The sequence below is a fragment of the Chrysemys picta genome, chromosome 3, assembly GCF_011386835.1.
Source record: "Chrysemys picta bellii isolate R12L10 chromosome 3, ASM1138683v2, whole genome shotgun sequence".
Lineage (NCBI taxonomy): Eukaryota > Metazoa > Chordata > Testudines > Emydidae > Chrysemys > Chrysemys picta.
The window spans coordinates 131882568-131902939 of record NC_088793.1 but is presented as its reverse complement, the minus strand read 5'-3'; the positions used below and the strand labels follow the sequence as shown (position 1 = coordinate 131902939).

The window sequence follows — 20372 nt, the reverse complement described above, 5'->3', positions numbered from 1 at the left end:
ATCCCATATTCTGTGTATACTTGGCTTAGTCTGTGATTCTCTTTTGTCTTTATTTAAATTGGGACAAAGTTACATATGTTACACTGATATCAATACCATGCTTTTATGTGTATGTGTATGTTCAGTTTACACTGTAATCTAGTTTTGAAAGTATTTGACTGGGGTGTGTGTAATTGGTATAGCAAACACAGTAGCAGGGAAAGCTTTCAGAGGAATTTTGCTGCACTGGACAGAAATACCCATGAGTTTAGACTTCAGTCCAGAGAAGTGGATCATTCTATGAGCAAAATTACAGATGAGAGAACTAATTTTGCCAGTCAGTCCTACTTTTTGCTGTATAGTCTGATGTATACCAGTGTTGTTTAAAACTTGGCAACATCTATTTTTCATGTACTTTTACTCTATACACATTTTCTGGTGAAGTTACTCTATTTAATGTACTTCTGATGGGTTTAATATAATGCCAACAGATCCCAGTAATCAGCGAGCGGGATTGAATTTAGGACCTCTGAAATTTAGTATACGAGTCTGTATTGCAGGGGTCGGCAACCTTTCAGAAGTGGTGTGCCAAGTCTTCATTTATTCACTCTGATTTAAGGTGTTGCATGCCAGTAATACATTTTAACATTTTTAGAAGGTCTTTCTATAAATCTATAATATATACCGTATATACTCATTCATAAGCCGAATTTTTTAGTAAAAAAAGGGAAGCACCGGAGAAGGGGGTCGGCACCAGGGTTACATTAGAATTTATCAGAGATTCTAAAAAAACTAACTAACAGAAAACTACCTGCCTTTGATCCTCAAACTTCACTTAGGTCTAGTCTACATTAAAACATTTGCCATCAAGGGGTGTGCTGCCTTTTTTTGTTTGTTTGTTTTGTTAGGTCAAGGGATTTACTTTTGTGCTAGTCCTTTGTCACAAAATCCCCAGTGTAGACACAGTTAAGCTGACAAAAAGTGCTTTTCCCAGTATAGCTGATTTTATTCACCCAACTAGTATAAGCTATAAGGGAAAAAACACTTTTTCGATGGCATAAAACTGTGTCTATACTAGGAGGGTTTTGCCAGAATAGCTATGTCCACCAGAATAGCTATTCTGGCAAACTTTTAAGTGTAAACTATGCTTTAGGGCAAAGGCAACTGGAGACTGCCACTGGCCCTCAGATGATATTATGTTCTGCCTAGTACAGTAACTCCTCACTTAAAGTTGTCACGGTTAACATTGGTTCGTTGTTACATTGCTGATAAATTAGGGAACATGCTAGTTTAAAATTGTGCAATGCTCCCTTCTAACGTCGTTTGGCAACTGCCTGCTTTGTCCACTGCTTGCAGGAAGAAGAACAGGAGGACTTGTGGCACCTTAGAGACTAACAAATTTATTAGAGCATAAGCTTTCGTGGATGCATCCGAAGAAGTGGGCTGTAGTCCACGAAAGCTTATGCTCTAATAAATTTGTTAGTCTCTAAGGTGCCACAAGTCCTCCTGTTCTTCTTTTTGCGGATACAGACTAACACGGCTGCTACTCTGAAATGCTTGCAGGAAGAGCAGCTGGTTGCAGCTAGCTGGTGGGGGCTTGTAACCAGGGTGGACTGGCAGCCCCTCATCAACTCCCCGCTCCCCTAAGTTCCCTGTGCTGCAGCCACCCAGCAGCTGTCCCTCCCCCCACTGCCATGTGCTGCTCCTGCCCTCTGCCTTGGTGCTGCTCCCAGAGACTCCTGCTTGCTGTGCGGGGGGGGAAGGGAGGGGGCTAATGTCAGGGTGTCCCCCTTCCCCCTGCTCCTGCACCCTGCTTTACCCCATCTTCCATAGAGCAGGGAGGGGACACTGACAGAGAGAGCTTGTGGCAGCAGCTGCTGTCTCAACTTCCTGACCCACTTAAAAAGACAATGCACTTAAGAGTGGGTCAGTTTACTTTAAGGGGCAGTGTGCATCTCTCTCCCCCACACGCAAGGTGTGTGTCTGTCTCTGCCTGCTATGCTGTCTCCCCTCCCTCGTGTTTGTGCTGCCTTGTGTGAAAGACTACATTAACAACAATGTGTTAACCCTTGAGGGCTCAGATGAGTGTTAGTTCTTCATTTAGCAGCAAGGCATTCCCTGAGAAATATTTCACCCTCTTCCACCCTCCGCTTTTAACACCTCAACCAAGCTTCACAATCATCATAGCTGTGAACAGTATTAAATTGTTTGTTTAAAACGTATACTGTGTGTATATCTATATAATATATAGTTTTTTGTCTGGTGAAAAAAATTTCCCTGGAACCTAACCCCCCCCATTTACATTAATTCTTATGGGGTACTTGGATTCGCTTAACATCGGTTCACTTAAAGTTGCATTTTTCAGGAACATAACTACAACGTTAAGTGAGGAGTTACTATATATACATACAACTGCTGTCTATCATATCTAAATGCAGTAAACTTATGATTAAGAGGGTTTATGTAGCCTGCTTGGATGAATTTTTAGTAAATAAGAAATTTAATTATGTTCACTATTCTATAAAATACATCAGTGGTGTTTCTTTTAATCCTGCACTGATCATTTAGTTTAGGCAGCCACATCTGTTCCTGCTGTGTTTTCAAATATATAGGTGTAAAACTGCATATAAAAGTCTATTTTACTATCTAGGGAACGCATTAAATGTCCGTATTGCAATTCTGTTAATACAGATATAGATTATAAAGGGTCCAGCCACTTTTTACGGAATGTTAGTGTGTATTCCACATCTGTGTGTTGATCGGCTAGACAGACCTATGTAAAATGTTCTTGTTCTTGCTTCTTTCATATAGAAATACTCATTCCTAGTACTGTATGTCTAGGCACTGGAATGTATGGAATGTGGATTTTCTTGATTAATATCTCAATGAATTGCTTTTTGTCTCCAGGAATCAAAGTTAAATTCCTCAACATTTTGTAGGCAGGAATAATTACCACATGTTTTAGCATATTAATTACACCCAAGAGGTGTAGCAATAAATCACATAGGATACGAAACAGTTTCTCACCATGATTTCTCACCATTCAGTGCTGTATTTCCATATTTGTATATGTAGATTGTTCTCTGTTAAATAGTTAGTCAGCAGTTCTCACTGTGGGTCAGGATCCCAAAGTGGGTCGTGACCGGTTTTAATGGGGTCGCCAAGGCTAGCATTAGACTTGCTGGGGCCCAGGGCTGAAGCTGAAGCCTGAGCACCACTGCCCCGGGCTCAGGTTACAGACCCCCCCCTGCCTGGGGCTGAAGCCCTTGGGCTTGGGCTTTGGCCTGCCCCCGCCTGGGCGGCAGGGCTTGGGTGGGCTCAGGCTTCCGTCCCCCCTCCTGGGTCATGTAGCAATTTTTGTTATCAGAAGAGGGTCATGGTGCAATAAAGTTTGAGAACCATTGGTTTAAGATATAGAATACTGATTTTATATATGCCTGCTATTGATATACATGTTTAGGGTACCTTCATATTAAAAATAAGGATTTCTCATTTGACTTCCAGGCTCCGCTTCATTGTTCCCAGTATCAGTAAACAGGGAAGTGAGAAGGCATACTTTTGGAACCCTTATAACCAAAGGTAAGCATACCTGTTAATCTTTTGAGGGTAGTGATTTCACAACCAGGCTATCTAAATGAATGATGTAGTATGCTCCAGTCTAATTTTAAATTTGTTTGGAAAACCCTTAGTCACCTTTTAAAAATATATTAATCACCTTTTAAAAAGCTAAAGTCTCCACAAAAGAAATACATGCACACATGCATCTACATGTGTGCATGCAAATACAAATTTGTGCATGCAAGTAAACAATTTGAATGTGCAAATGAATTTTTTTGCACTTGGAACTTGAGGCTGTAGTTTTGGAAAGTTTGGCCATTGGTCTAATTTTGGACTTACTAGGTTATAAACAGAAGTTTGTTTGGGGTTATAAAATTTGTTGGTAAAGTATTTCATTCTCTTTCCTGTTCAGTAAAGGAGACAGCTATAAAATTAAATGAATGATTAAAAGGTGGTTTGGGGTTTTTTTTGGTTACTCAAGAAGTTAAAACCATTCGTGGGCTAGTCTTTAAACTGTCATCATTTGATTAGGTAAGGTTTAATATGTAGTTCTATCATACTCTAAAAGTGACTGCTTTAAAAAAAAAAAATTGAAATATCCTGACATTATTCTCACTCAATGACTTTCTTATCAGATGTACACGGTTTTGCAAATAAAAATGATTTTCTAACAGCCAGCACTGAAGACTCAGTTGGATTTTGAAAGTTAAGCTGAGTTCTTTCCTTTTCATATATCATTGCTAGAAATGGCCTCAGTGACACCTGTGCAGTGTCATTGTTTTTCACGGATTCACACTAATGTACCTGGAGCCAGGGCGGGCTCTAGGCACCAGCAAAACAAGCTGGTGCTTGGGGCGGCACATTTTTAGGGGCGGCATTCTGGCGCGGGCCATGCCGCCCCTAAAAATGTGCCCCGGCCGCCCTAACTCACCTCCGCTGCTGCCGCTCGCGCGCCGCTGCTCGCCCTCCCTCCCAGGCTCTCAAACCCGGGAGGGAGGGGGAGATCCCGAGCAGCCGCGGTGCGCGAAACAGCTGATTTGCTTGCCGCAGCCGCTTGGGATCTCCCCCTCCCTCCCCGGTTTGAGAACCTGGGAGGGAGGGGGAGACCCCGAGTGGCCGCGGCGCACGCGCTGCTTCTCCCTCTCCCTTCCTTCCTCCTAGGCTTGAGAGCCTGGGGGGAGGAGGCAGGGCTGGGGATCTGGGGAAGGGGTGGAGTTGAGGCGGGGCCGGGGGGGGGTAAGAAAAAAGTGTGGGGGGGAAACTGTTTTCGCTTGGGGCGGCAAAAATCCTAGAGCCGGCCCTGCCTGGAGCTTAGTAAACAATCCTGTTTATGCCTCAGAGAACAGAATCGAGCTCTTGCTTTCTTACTATTACCAGATTTGGATTCTGAGTACTAATGGGGTAATAAGCAGTGGAAACATACTTTACTGATTACCATTAGTTGATAAGACTTTCAGAATACACAAGGAACTGATTTGTGGAGTAAAAGTGCTGTTTGCAGAATAGTCAGTAATGTGCTGTCAGTGCATTCATAAGGGGCTCCTACAAAAATCTTTTCCTTGTGATTAAACCCGGTGTTCAGTGGGGAGGGGAGATTGTGTGTAGGTGGGGTGCTTGCAGGGAGGAAGGAGGAAGGACTGTGAAATCTATTAATTTATCTTCCTCTCTAAACAAAAACTCTCAAAACCATAGCCAAAGAGGGAGGACATAGCACTGGGCCAACTTATATTAAGCAGCAGCACTTGTTATAAAAGTTTCTGAAAAATATATTCAATGTATTGATAGTTATATATTAGTGTGTTCATTTTGGGGATTGTTGGTATTTTCCACAGGGATTTTGTTACTTTACTCCAATACTCTGGTCAACTCAAAGGCAAAAAATCCAGAAGTATTTTTGAGCCACAGGGATAAATCCTCTCAAGTAGAGATGACTTAATAGTAAGCAGGGAAGGTGTGAACTCCAGAGGACACAGGGAAATCATCTTAACTTTCCATTCTACTTGGTGGAAGAGATTTAAGAAAGGGTCCCTGAGAGCTCCCTTCAGTGCATCACGGATGGTAACGTTTTAGAGTAGAACCATACTTTAAAGAATCAGAAATACCTGTCCCCAAAATTCATTTCACAAGGCCAGATCCTACAAGGTTCAAGCCCCATCTGCTTATTGAAGTCAATGGCTTTTAATTTCTAGCTAACAAATGGGAGAGCCACTATTTTCATTTGAATGCCAAAAACAATCTTGTATGGCCCAGTACTTCCTTTGTTAGGAGCTAACTGTTGAAGTAGTGCTGATGCTAATGATAGACCATGAACAAGGAAATACTTCTCTGCTAACTGGAAAAGAAGAAAAGTGGTAAGGAAGATGCTTCAAAGGGGGTATTACAAATATGAGGATATTACAAAAGGAGATGAAATAATGGGGGGTGTGTGTGTGTGTGTGTGAGATATAGCCATATCTATGTCTATCTCAGTATCCTTTGCATTTCTTCAATTTTGCCAAACTAGGATTTTCTTCTTTGTCTTTCATATATTGTTAGGGTTGCCAACTTTCTGATTGCAGAAAACTGAACACCCTTGCCCCACCCCCTTCTCTGAGGCCCCACACCTGCTGACTGCCTGCCCTCTCCCTCCATCACTCACTCTCACCCCCTTTACTTACTCGCTCATTTTCACCAGGCTGGGGCAGGGGATTGGGGTGCGATAGGGGGTGAGGGCTCCGGGTCTGGGAGCAGGATCTGGGGTGGGGCTGGGGATGATGGGTTTGGGGCGCAGGTGGGGGGCTCCGGGCTGGGGAAGGGTGTTGAGGTGTGGGATGGGGGACAGGCTCTGGGGTGTGGGCTCCAGGGTGGGACCAGAAATGAGGGGTTTAGGGTGCAGGAGGGGGCTCTGGGCTGGGGCAGGGGGTTGAGGTGCGGGAGGGGGTGTAGGTTGTAGGAGGGAGTTTTGGTGCAGGAGGGGGTTCTGAGCTGGGGTGGGGGTTTTGGGAGTGGGAGAGGGTTCAGGGTGTGGGCTCTGAGCAGCGCTTACCTTGGGCATCTCCTGGAAGTGGCTGGTATGTCCCTCTGGCTCCTAGGTGGAGGGGCGACCAGGGGGCTCCGGGTGCTGCCCCCGTCCGCAGGTGCCACTCCCACAGATCCCATTGGCCATGGTTCATGACCAATGAGAGCTGCAGATCCGGCGCTCGGGGTGGGGGCAACGCGCAGACCCCCACCAGCCACCTCTGCATCTAGGAGCCGAAAACCGGACGCCAGGCAACCTTATATGATGTACTTATATGATGTACTTTTAAACTGCTTAAGATTTGATATAACAAACAGTTGCTTCTAACTACTGTTTTCTTAATGCTGAACAGCTCTTAATGAAGTTTTGATGGGTGTGGTTAAAACACCAAATGGAGTCATTTGATTGTGTAACTACAGGCACAGGTATAACTTAGCGCTTGTTGAAATTTGTAATTTGGCAGTTTGCCTTTATTAAAGCTTGTAAATATATAAGTGCAGTAGTTTTATGAGGCATGATTGCCAAATCTCATTATAGTGAAGAATGATTGCATTCCTAGTGTGCTGGCTAAGTAAAAAATCAAATTATAATTTTGGTGACTTTGCAGATCTTCAGCTGGGATAAGTGACTGTTCCTTGGAAAAGACCTGACATGACCAAAAATTGAAAGCAGCACCAGGATGCTGAAAAATGGAGCTCTTTGTAAGAGCTAATTAGACTGCCTCTACAAAATCTTAGGAAACTGCACTTGCCAAAGAATTGAGACAGGCTGATATTTGCTGTGAATGGAATGAAAGGTGATGCAGTCACTTTGTTTTTGTGGCCTCTTACTGTGTAAACTTCTTGATCTGGTCCAAATCTAGTGCAATGGGTTGTTTTATAATTCTAGCGCACAGCCCTAGTTAAGTAGTACTTCATGCTGGCTGAACACAGCATCTGATTACCATCTGGTCAGCAAATGCTCCCTGCAGCACAATAGAGAAATGACTGCTTCATTAAAGAGTGTACTCCCACGTCTCTTTCTCCCCTGAATAAGCACTTCTTTGGAAAATATTTCCTTATGGGAATGTATAGAAAAAACTTTTCACTTTAATAGGATTTTAGACATTTTTTGGCTAAATTCTTCTCCATTGTAATTCCTTTGATTTCCCTGGGGCTTACAGTACAGTACACTGGGGATAAATTGTCACCTAACATTCTCGTTTAAAAAAAAAAAATCTATGATGCATAGAGAGATTAACTGAAATGATAACGTGTAACGATCCTAGCAAAGTTACAGATGGTAATGGTATTACTGTTTCTCTTCAGGACTGGATATGTTGGAAATTTGGAGTTTTGACCTGAGACTACAAACCAATGGAACTTATACTTTTTGTGTATTTGTATAAAACTTACTTGAGCATACAATGCTGATATATACTAAGTTACTTAAACTTCCTACATTTTGTCTATATTACTTTCTTGATGGTTTAGTAGAACATTTGCTGTAGATACACACATTTGTGGCTTGTATGTTTATATATCTGTGTATAATATTAAATCTGAGATACTACATTATCAAGTACTGTATGTTTTATCTGTATGAGTTTGAAGTAGTGCAGTACTCACAAATGATTTTATGCAGGTTATTCCAAAAAGTGACGACAAAATCACTTGTATTTTAACAGACCATCATGTGGGATTCCTGCGTCATGTGGTGGAAGAGATAATGGGGACAGAAGTATAGTTCTGGGAGAACAGTATTTCCTGAGTGCTGGGGGATGGAGAACAGGAGGAGAGCTTTCCCTCTGTTTTTAGTAGAGGAGGCAAAGTTGTGCCTTCCCCTGATTCTTAACTTGGTTTAGACTATCAGAAAGAGACATGGGATAATTCCCAGCTTTTGTGTTTGAGACTGGATGACTGAATAGCCCAAAAGCAGTCTAAGGCCAAAAATATATAAAGTTTGTAAGCCAATCCAAGACAAATGGTATAAAACATATGTAGATTTAAGACTAAACATTGCTTCAGATAGGTGGACCACAACCTTACAGTTTATTTTGGGAGTGAGCGAGAAAACAAAATGCTGACATTTTTTAGAATATCTGTGTTTGTCTCAATCTCTGAGGGTCTCCCCATCTTCTCCTTAGCATTGAAGTGTCTCAAAAGTTAAGTATCCAATTTTTGCATTTCTTTCCTCTTTTTCATTCCGGCCAGTCGTTGAAATAAACTTCTGAGCCCTTTCCACTCTCCCTCCCCTTTTGTAAATGAATACTCCTATTTTGTATTAAAGGGACAGTGTAAGCTTGAAATCTAGTTATGTCATTGTAGGTACTATACCTGCTTCTGAGTCATTCTGCTAATTTCTGTAGTATTAACAATCACACTTTCCTGTTTTCATAAGTGTTTTCTTTTCCGTTTCTTTGTGAACACTGCCCTTCTCCTTCGCAAGCAAGCGCACACAGCAGAAATTGTACATTTTCAGCACTTGCAGTTTGTAATGAATAAAGAATGATTTTTAAAAAAATCAATCTCTTTATTTCATTAATATTTTGGCCAGTTTTGAAAGAGTATTGTGGTCAAGGTAAAGCAATTCAGATTATTCAAAAATTTCATTTCACTAAGTAGAATGGTTTAAATTTTGGACTTCTACATATGTGTATTGAAATCACCATTGTAGAAAGCTTTTTTTGGGGGGGGGGACGTAAAGCCCTGATTCTGTTAATTCTGTTACTAAATAAGAGGTGAGGTCTAAGAGAAGAATTTCCCAACAAGTTAAGAGATGACCTCAGAGAAACTGACATACAAATAGGTATGAAAGGACCCAAAGTACTGAAGTATGAAAGTTGTACAATTTTCATTTTCCTAAATGAATAACAAGAGGGCTACATGTATATCAAGAGCAGCCTAGTTTCCTTTCGATAGGGGCAGGGACTGTTTGTTCTGTTTGTACAGAGGCATCCTGGTCCATGATTGCGACTCCTTCATGCTACCATGATACAAATAATTAATAACAGAAGAAAAGACACACACAGTAGAGTGGAAGTTGTAATCAGGAGGAAAAATTGAGGAGGCACAGGTAGACGAAACATGAAGTAAGGAACTGGTTAAGACCTCACAATTGGAAATCATGGAAATAATGGCTATGGAAGAGCAAAGAAGTCCTTTGTTCTTCTTACTACTCTTCCTGGTAGCCAAACATCTATAGAGCCCTTCAGCCAAGTCCTTGATTATATGTATTTTGCCTATGGGGAGGAGGCAGCAGATGAACTGCAGGTGCAGATTGAGAACAGATTGGAGGTGAACAGTACCAGTAATCAGGAAAAAGGAGTGGAGGGAAGTCCCCAGAAAGAAAGAAAAACGAGATGTTCTGAACAGTGATTGTAATACATCTGTGATCCAGATACAAGTAAAAGGGTGGTATACTGTTTTTTTTTAAGTGTTGAAAGATAACTATTGCAATGAGTTACATTAATTGAAGGGAATTTTCTGTTTGTAATTCATGTGAGAACAAATATCAGTGAAATATCTGAGATAATTACTTCAGACACCTGAGGATAGAACTGAAGACTGGCATCATAATGTACTCTTGGAAGTTTCTTTGACTTGGTGCTGGAATGATATGTGGTAAATTGGGGGGACAAATTAGAAAAGAAAATTATGCCATTGAGAGGGACAGACTTTTCTTTGTCTCCAATTTCCCCCTAAATATATATGGTAGAAAATAGAACACATAATATGGGGTGAAAAGGGGACATAAATGAGTGGAGATAAACTGAAAATGATGCAGGAGAAGACACTTCACAAGAAAGAAAATTGAAACTAGAGTGTAGTCGGAAAGAGAGGAGATGGAACAAAAGGTAGGCACAAACTTCATATTTTTAAAAGATTCTATAGAAACTTGATTGACAATGTGTTTCAATAACATGGTTGTCTTATTTTTATTTAATATTTAATCCTTCAAACTACGGGGGACTTTGAGGAGTGGTGGCCCGGGTATCTTTCATCCTGACTAGAAAGCTTAGTCCTCAGGGAGGTAGGTAACTTTTGCAGGCTGTGGCTCCTTAGTTTAACTGAGAAGTTTCATTAGGTTGGGTAACATCTTGTCATGGTGAGAATGGATGGAGTAACTGTACCACTGCTAGAGTGTAATATGTCTCATTAAACTTTCTGCTTTCTACAGTTTTTACATTGCCTATAGAAATGTCTAAGCATTTGTCTTCAATAAATTTTAGTCCTAAAATATGGATAATACGATACAGATGACCTTTTGTTATATTTGGTCTTTTCTTGGGTAGCCTGTCGCATCCAGTCCCTATCTAAAAAATGCAGACAGTTTAAAATAATCTCTTGGAAGCTGACCTGGACTGGTTATTAACCCAGCATGCTCTCCGCCCTGTCTGTTTGCAAAGGGGGAGGGAAAGGTGTCTGGTTTCAAAAATAGCAGTCCCACAAGTACTTCATCTACTCTTGTTAAGAGCCCTCCAAGTCAATGAGGTAAGCATTGTTTTACTGTGAACAGTGCTTAATAGTTTATACCGTCTCAGTGTCATCTATAGCTGATGGAATTCAGGTTTTTTTTCTCTATTTGTCATTTAGACTAGTAATCTGACCAGAGCCTGGTACAGTGATTTTTTTTTTTCCCCCCACCTCTTCTGAATGAATTGCATACTCTAAGGTCAATTTTTTTTGTAAGAAGCCAGGTCTCTTCTCGCCCCTATATAATCTTAAACTGTTTTGATTATGTCCACAGTTGTTCTTTCAGAGCTTGTCAGTGGGAGGAAGAAAAGGTGATGTGGAGGCAGAGGAATCATTCTTTTAAATCTTCCAATTCCTTTTTTCTTTATTTAATCTCCTCTGCCCTCCTGAAAGCAAGCAAGATTAACTACATTGCATGGGGGGGAAGCTGCATACCAACAGAGACTGGTGATCCAGAGCTGCCTAAAGCACCCTTGCACTAGAACATAACTCAAATTGTAAATATTTTTGCCAGATGATATTGCTAGGAGAGGTGGGCTGGAGCAGGTATTATCACTTTTCTACCGTTTCTTGCCAAGTATGTCAACTAACTCACAAGCTGCTTAGAGGCTAGGAGGATTTAGCTTTCTCTTTATGAAATCCTGCCTCTTGTCAATGCTCTCTTGAAGGTCCTAGAAAAGGGATCTTCATTATCATTGTTAGAGATTGATGCCAATTAAGTTTGCGTGACGTTTGAACTGTCAATCTACTTCTACTTTTGGCTTGCCTTTATTAATTTCTTTCAGAGTATAGTTCTAAGAAATTTCACTTCATTTTCTGATTGCTAGCTATATTGAGTTTTTCTGCAGCATATCATGCTTAGAAATTACATGTAAAGGAGTTAATTTTCAAATCACATGTATCCCACCCTGCAACAATAGTTTTCTGGAAGGGTAGGTTTTCTTTATAAATGCTTTTTGCTCATTTTAGAATTGAGCATTTTTAAGTGGGTGGATTCCTGCAGCCCATGCTGTATGTTTCTTTTCAGTAGCCATTTATTTGGCATTTCTATGGTCCTAGTGGGCTGTAGGTTTGTTTCAAAACAATTGATATTCTATGAAGCAGATAAACTGATGTCATGGTCTATCTCTTTCACCTTACATATGCTAATTATTAGATTACATTTGGCAGTTGGTAGCTTTGTTTGAGGAGGAGGAAGAGTGTGGATTATATAACAGCTGTATGCATTTCAGCTAACTGTCTTGTGGGCAGCCAGGATTTATGGTACTCTAGATTTAGCAAGGTAGTCTTGTGTCTCTATTACATTTTGTATTTATTGATACAGGTTGACCTTGAGACAGTGTTTTTTAAACTAATTTCTACCATGTAGTTTAAGGGTGTTCCCTTTATTTCTTTGAGGAACATGTTAGTGTATGCAAACATTTATAAATGTTAGGTGGTTAGAGGTGCTGGCACTGATGGTGGAATTAGAATGGAATCCTATTCTGTCAAATTCTTTTGTGTTCTGCATGGGATTATTACAATAGTGGTGAGTTGTTGGAGCTGAATCTTCATACCTAAGGTTAACAAAGTGATGCAGTAGAAATTAAAGCAAACTTTAATTTGTCAAGCTTTCATTTATATTTTATATACTGTTTGTTGTATTTTTTTTTATGGTGGAAAATATCCCTTGAAATGACTCTGTGCTGTAAGTTTGTTGAAAACATAAAGGTTTATGCTAAGTTTTGCAAATTCAGATTATATTATAGATGCCAAATATTGTTAGATGTTAACATAATTTTGATCTGGAACCTCCTTGCTTTATTTTTGTTTGCATGTGCATATTAACAAGAAACAAAACATTTCATGCACAGTGTATTTTACTATGAATTTTATACACATCACAACTAGCTGTTCTACACTAATTTAATATGAATTCATTGTTGAAAATGACCATTTTTGTTAATATGCTAAAGTAGTACTTGGGTACACGTAAACAAAATACACCCATGATACGCAGAGGAACAATATTACACTTGCCAATGCAGCAGCTGCAAGTCTAGGGAAAACACAAGTTATATATGTTATAACAGGGATTGTGTTTCTGAAACAAAACGTAAGAATTTATATACACATATCAACAGTGTTATAATACTGAGTGTATGAAGTGCTCTATGTACAAATAACTTTTTAAAATAAAGCAACTCTTGCCTTCTTTTTGGTCTAAGGAGATTGAGTCTTAAGTAGGCGCTGTAATATGAGAATGAACAAAGGTACCTATTTTTAGGAAGACCCTGCAGAAATATTTCTCGTAAGTAAAATTCCAGCAAATGTGCTGGAGAGACAGAGAGACTGTGATTTGCACAAGGTCATGTAGGATTTAGGTACGGGTGTGTGTGTAGATTGTGGCATCTTGGAATTTTGGAGAAAGGCGAGTTTGACCACATGGGTACCATATTTCTTTCCTTAGATTTTCTTGCTCCTCCTTTCTTTGGGGAGCTCCAACCTGAGGGTGACCCTCTCTCAATGCATTCCTGACTGGTTAATTTAAAATTATTTCTTGTTTGGATCTACCCCTTTGGTGGTGAATAAAGTATTATTGTAACTTAATTGAACGAATGGCCTTTTTATTGTTATTGTCAGGTAAGTTTCACCCCCTGGTTCTGGGCCACAAACTTAATGGCTTTCATTCTCTTCAAGACTTGTGCTGATGAAGGACTCTCAGCTCACTCCATTTTAATGGGCTTGTATGCATAATACAATGCTGTTGTCCCCTGGGACAAAAACATTAAGCCTTTTCTCCTTCTCTGTTTCCCATTAGGCTTTTAATCTCCAAAATGAGGAATAGCAATACAGAACCCTACTATCCCTCACAGATAATCATAACCTGTCACATCTGTTGTAGAGAATGTACATCCACAATGGTCAGAGGGGAGGGGAAAAAAGTAATGGTGTGAAGGGTAGTGGTTGTTAGGAGGTCATACATTAGTTTGGAATAAGTGTAGCAGTAGTTATACTTGTTCAGCTGTCTAATCCCATGCAAAGCTTCTTTCTTTTTACAGATTATTTGATGGCTAATTTACTCCTCTGAGCTCATAAACTAGATAGAATATTCTATTTTGATTATTTTGAGTGCCTTTATTACCACTAGCAGTGTCAGAGATTTCCCCAGAAGGTTGATACTGTCTCCTTGTACCCCTTAGTAACTATATGGGTTTGGATGGAGACTGTCCCCTTCTCTTTGGCCTTGACTCATACTATTATCTCCTTGGTGCTTCCCCAACATAGTTTTATTTTCTCTCAAAGCACCCATTCCAGCAACCCCCCCCTAGATATGCTGTTCAACAAAGCTTAACTATACTTTTTTTTTTTTTTTTTATTGGCCAGTTTACAGAAATAAAGCTTACAGTGAAGCATGTACGTCCTAGATGCATACTATGGAAAGCACAGATAAATGCCAGTTTGTGTTGAAGTTATAAAATATTGCAATATTACTAGGATTCACAGCATGATAGAAGCTTTTCTAGTATTTGACAGTTCAAAGCTGTGTGATTGTCTTCCCGTGAGAAAAATGTCCCTGGGTGGAGAAGAGGAAGGGGGTGGGGGAGAATGGAGATGCATGTGTATGTATACATATGTTCTTTTGCGTGCATACCAATTCAGACTTCAATTGTTGATCCTTTTATGTGGATATGGATGTCTGCCTTTTGTAACTTAACTGTGATATGAAACCTGTTCATTAATAGAATCAAATATTTGTTTCTGATACCTGTTTATGCTAAACAGGTCTCTTCCTGTTAACCATATTCGTGATGACTCGTGCAGAGTCTATACTCTGAAGTCGAGCTGGTTGGAACATTTTGGTTGAAATGAAATTTTGGTGAAATATGTTGAAATATTTTGCAGAGATGTATGTTTCCAAAAAACTTTCATCAATAAGGTTTGAGACTGAGAGACTTTCTCACATACTCTCTAACATGGCAGTTAGAGCACTGGGATGTGAGAGTCCCATATTCAAGTCCCCACTGTGCCTAATGTGAAGTGATTTTTGGATGAAAACTCTATTCTACTGAGTTAGGTTCAGATCCCTGTTCTGCCGGTGTCTCCCACAACATCCCAGGCCAGTACTCTAACTATGGGGACACAAACACACACACACTCACATTCTTTTTGCGAATGTTTTTTGTGAAAACATTTTGGTTCCAACACTGAACAAAAATAAATTTCAAAAGTTGCTGCCAAATTGCCGCCCTCCAGTCACATGTACTCAGATGTGTTCATTTTTTGCATTACCCACACTTCTGTACTATCTCCTTACTTGTCTATCCATTCCATCTTATATTTCAACCTCTCTCTCTGACCTCATGTCCTGGATGTCACAATGTAGTTAACTGTAACATGGCCAAAATTAGATACCATGTTTCCTCTCAAACCCTCCCCATGACTGCATTCTATTATTCTTTACAACACTTTTGTCCCTGAAACTGAGACACATAGTTCGAGGGTCATCCCGACCCTCCCTCCCTCTTCTACACAGTGTCCAAAATTTTGCACAACTAAAATTTTTGTTAAGCTCCTCACTATCTCCTGTCTTAATTGTTGTGACCTCCCTTGAACAAACTCCCTTGCACACACTCCTTAAAGACCTTTTAAAATACAGAATTTTTTCCAGGCTTGACTCTCTTACCAAGCCACCTTCCAGTTTGAATCCCTCCCTTGGCTCTGTTCCCTATTTCATAACATTTTAAGCTTCTACTCTTCACCTTTAAGGTCCTTCACAGCTTCCCTGTGGTTCCTGTTCTTGTCTGTTTTCATATTGCTCTTCCAGTGATGCCAGCCTTAACACTAATTTTTCTGCTAATATTACAAACCTTTCCATTCTGCCCTTTATGCATAGAATGTTATTACCCTCATTTTCAGTTCCTGTCTCAAAATTCACTTTTGCTGTAATATGTGCAAGAATCTAGGCTAGGTGGTAGAGCAGTTTTACTTTAAAAAAAATATCTGTCATTGATTTAGAACTATCAAATTGTGCAATAACTAAACCATATAACCATGTGATCTTATTTTCATTGTCCTTTTTTCCTTCCTCCTTTTCTTTGTCAAAATTGGTATGTCTTTTTATCAAATTAGATTGTAAACTCCTCAGGATATGGACTTAAGTCTACTTGTGTACGTGTACATTATGTGATGGGAGCCTTTGGGTGATATCACAACACAAATAATAAAAAGCACAGACCTAGAATTGGCACTGCTTATTCAGCAGAATGCCGTCTGTCAGTTTAGGTTTTTATTAATAGAAAATATAACTTAGCAATAACACTCAACTCCCTGTAGTAGATTTGTCCTGTGAGTCCACCTTTTGTTTCAGGATAGGAAGACATTGAGTACTGCCTTGTACTCCCTTTCTGTTCTGGATAATCTTTTCTGCACTGCTACTTTAATTCTGCTCTTTTCCACAAAGCTGATTTTCTCAAATTTTGATGATAATGTGTGCTGTTTCCTAGTTACTTCAGAGCTGTATCTAGGGCTTGCATAGAGTTCAATGAAAATAATGCCTTTCTTGTTGGGCTGAAGCACAGTGTGTTACTAGTTTCCTTTATCCAACTCTGTTCCATGCATCTTGACTCGCATTATTATACTGGCCGCAGTTTGAAGCACAGGAGCAAATGTTGATGTATTATGAGTGTCAGAACTATTGAGCACATACCAATGGATCACGTAAAATTGTTTTTATGAAAATATTTAATAATCAATCTGGAAGATCATAAATATTGGCACGGATATCTATTTAAAAGTCCTAGGTCTATTGAAATGAAAAATGATTAATCAGTTTGAACGAGTATCATTCGTTCAACTCCATGATTTCTGTTTGAAAGCTAAATTTAAAAGAACTGCATAATAATGTCACTCAAAAGTAAATAGTAGACTATTTACTTTTAGCAGTTGTTTCTCTGCAGGCCACTTTTAACTTAATCTGGAATTTTTCTTGTCTAATTAGAAAGGCAATTCTAATAACCTCTTAGCACTGTTGTCAACCTTAAACCACCTATTTAATTGATACTTAACTAAGCTCCTCCTCAAACAGATGGATGGGAAGTGGATGAGCTTTGGTTTCACCTCCTAATAAGTCAGCAAGTGCCGCTGAGGTAATGTGGGTGGGCAACAGTAATTGCTGCTGATAGGGATTAGTAGGAAACTACTGTGCTATTGGAGCAAAAGAGGAGCAGGAAGCAACTGTTTCTTTGAGGCATAATTCCTCTCCTTTGTAGTTCCTGAGGCAGAACACCAGTGTGCTGCCACCTTAATGAATGGTTTCAGAGTAGCAGCCGTGTTAGTCTGTATCCGCAAAAAGAACAGGAGTACTTGTGGCACCTTAGAGACTAACAAATTTATTAGAGCATAAGCTTTCGTGGACTACAGCCCACTTCTTCGGATGCATCCGAAGAAGTGGGCTGTAGTCCACGAAAGCTTATGCTCCGAAGAAGTGGGCTGTAGTCCACGAAAGCTTATGCTCTAATAAATTTGTTAGTCTCTAAGGTGCCACAAGTACTCCTCACCTTAATGAAGTTCATGGTAAAATCGTAATCTAGCGCTTGGTTGGCTTCCCATTTGTGTGGTTTTTTTTTTTTTTCCTACAACGGGAAATTTCTTAATCTCAAATGTGAAAATGTGATCGTTAAATCAGCAAAAAATGGTAAGGCTAGGTTTATTACCTGAAAGGCAGCATTTTGGGCGTACCTTTCTGCAAAGGAGACCCCCAGTTTGAATCTGGCTTGCTATTCCTTGTTATATCCTTGCAGATATAGCCACATTTTCCTTTAATCACTGGAGGAATTGTCCTGAATGGAACAATAGTTTGCTCTCTATTGCTCCAAGCCATTTTCAAATGCTTCAATAAGGAAAAGAGAATTCCAGTTAGAGCATTGTTTCTTTAGTAAACTCAATTTTCCAGTAAGATATGCCTAAGTAATAAAGAATCCACATTTCATCTTGAAGATGAGTTCTTGAATTCCTAAACTACTTTGATCATGAATACTTAATTAAGTTATTCCCTTGATATGGATTTTATCATTTTGCCCCAGACATACATTACACTTGCTCAGCTTACATTGGGGCTTTGATATGTAAGCTTTTCACACAGTAATATCTGAATGTCTGAACTCAAAGATGATTCAACCAGTTTTGCCATCCTAATAATTGTTTCGGAAGTCCTGAAATCTTTAAAAGCTAAGACTAAATATTCCCATTTAATTTCTACTCCAAAGTAGGGGCTTAAAAGTTAAGTGCATTCCACTTTGGTAATTCTACATAAAAAGTAGTGAAATACTGCCCCAGAGCCAATACACACTCCATATTTCCCATGTTAACAGATCTCCCTAGTTTATCCAGATGGTAACGTTTGAAGTGCAAATGCCATTTGAAGTTGCCAAATCCATATTAACGATTTTTGTCAGATACAGGATCCAAAATAGTGGTGGTATGCGTTTTTCCCTTTCCTACTGTGCTACTATCCCTTTGGAATAGTAGCAGGGCTAATAGCTGCAACCACTTTTGCGAAGTAATAGAGCGTGGTGTGGCTGGCAGGGCGTTCTCCATAACGGCCCAGCAACTCTGAAGCACCCTACTGGTTCTTGTTTAGAATAGCCAAGATTTGTCCACTTTCAGGACACGTTGCAGGGCCTGTTTGTTACATCAGGCTTTTGAAGAGCGGTAGAGGGATTGAAGTACAGCTCTGTGTATGGGCCCTTTTTTATTCTGAAAGAAAAATAAATAAAATAAACGTGTAACACAGCATACTTTTTTTTTTTTTTTAAAGATTCACACAACTTCCCTATCCCCTGACACCTTATTCTCCCCCTATCCATCTTCCCAGGAAAGAACCTCATGTGGCAGATGCTAGTCATGTTGCTTAATATGCTATTGGAAAGTGCTTGGATGCTACAGTATAAGAACCTGTACAAAATAGAAAGGATTCATGGGTACTAAGGGAATATTGGGGAAGAAAGGAAAGAACAGAGGGAGAGAAACTTAAAAAAGGAAATATAGAGAAGAAGGGAGTGGAGGAAAAGCGGGGACTTAGAGGAGAGAAGACTGAAAGAGAAAAGTAGCTGGGACTCAAAGTGAAGAATGAGGCAGAATCAGAAATAAGCATGTTGGATAAGATTCAGAACAAAGAGGAATGATCTCAGAATAAAACGGATTTCAAATGTCAAAATATTAAATGGAAAAGTTAGTCTAAGGAAAAACAGATACTGCAAAGACAATGGGGGGAAGTATACCAAAATATACAATAAAAGAAAAATGTGGAATAAAAGAAAGGAAAAGGAAGTAACATAAACCAAGAGAACAAAGTACATTATAGTTGGCCAAGCTTGTGAGGCCTTGCATTGAAATTCTCTGTTTGGCTGTAATGTGGTAACCATTGAATGCTGCATCCAAAATTTTAGGAAATATTCTAGGAATCAGTTGTCAAAACCTTATTGCTTTTTTGGCACAAAAGCAATAAGGGGGAAATGGGGAACATACAAAGCCCCAACATTTGATTAGCAGAGTCAGCAGTTTCAACCATCTCTAACTTTATTGCAGCCAAAAACATATTCCAATAGAATACCCCTCATTTTAGCTCTTCCCATCCTTCCAGTACGGTTTAAGGGCTTATCCACACATGGAGTTCTGTTATTCAGGGCTAGCTGTTCCTGAATAACTTCATGTGTAGAAAAGCCCTACAAAGTCTGACACTCTAAAAGAGAGAGAAGAAAGGAGGATAAGGATGGCAGGGGCAGGGCAAAGGGAGCGTACACAGGGCCCCTGGCATGAGGAAAAGGGTTGGGGGAGTTGCAGTGAGTCCCTGAAAAAGTGAGGAATGGAACGGTAGTGCACAGGGAGCTTGAGTGGGGAGACTGGAGGGCTACAAAGACCTGGTATTGTGGGAAGTGAGCTCAATTATATAAGAACAGAAACTGGCCTTACTGGGTCAGATCAATGGTCCATCTAGTTCACTATACTGTCATCGGTAGCCAGGGCCAGATGAACAGAATAGGGCAATTTTATCAAGTGATCCATCCCATCATCCAGTCCCAGCTTCTGGCAGCCAGGTTTAGGGATACCCAGAGCATAGGATTGCATCCCATAAAACAAAGTGTGTGATCCCTTAATTTGTTAATGGAAAGTTTTAGGGAGTTACAATAAATTGCTAGAATGCATACGATTTATGCGCATCATTTCTGTTGTAAATGTGACTTTGCATTACTGCATCCTCATGTCTAAATATTTGCAGGGCTGGTTACCGTTCTGATAGAACGATGTTACATGCAACCATAGCAGTCTGTGGGGGTTGGTGGCCTGCTTGTTTTCTCAATAAAGAAATGATATTTTGAAGCGGAAATAAGAGCAGATCAGCA

The 20372-nt window shown here is 39.9% G+C and overlaps 1 protein-coding gene across 31 annotated transcripts in view; it reads left to right on the top strand.

Annotated features, from left to right (window-relative positions):
• SIPA1L2 (signal induced proliferation associated 1 like 2) overlaps positions 1-20372 on the top strand; it is a 242514-nt gene that overhangs the window by 60448 nt on the left and 161694 nt on the right. For all 31 annotated transcript variants that reach the window (XM_065589006.1, XM_005291210.5, XM_065589013.1 and 28 more), the window contains one exon: positions 3484-3558. The gene's annotated coding sequence lies outside the window, so the exon portion shown is untranslated. The remainder of the gene's footprint in view (positions 1-3483; positions 3559-20372) is intronic.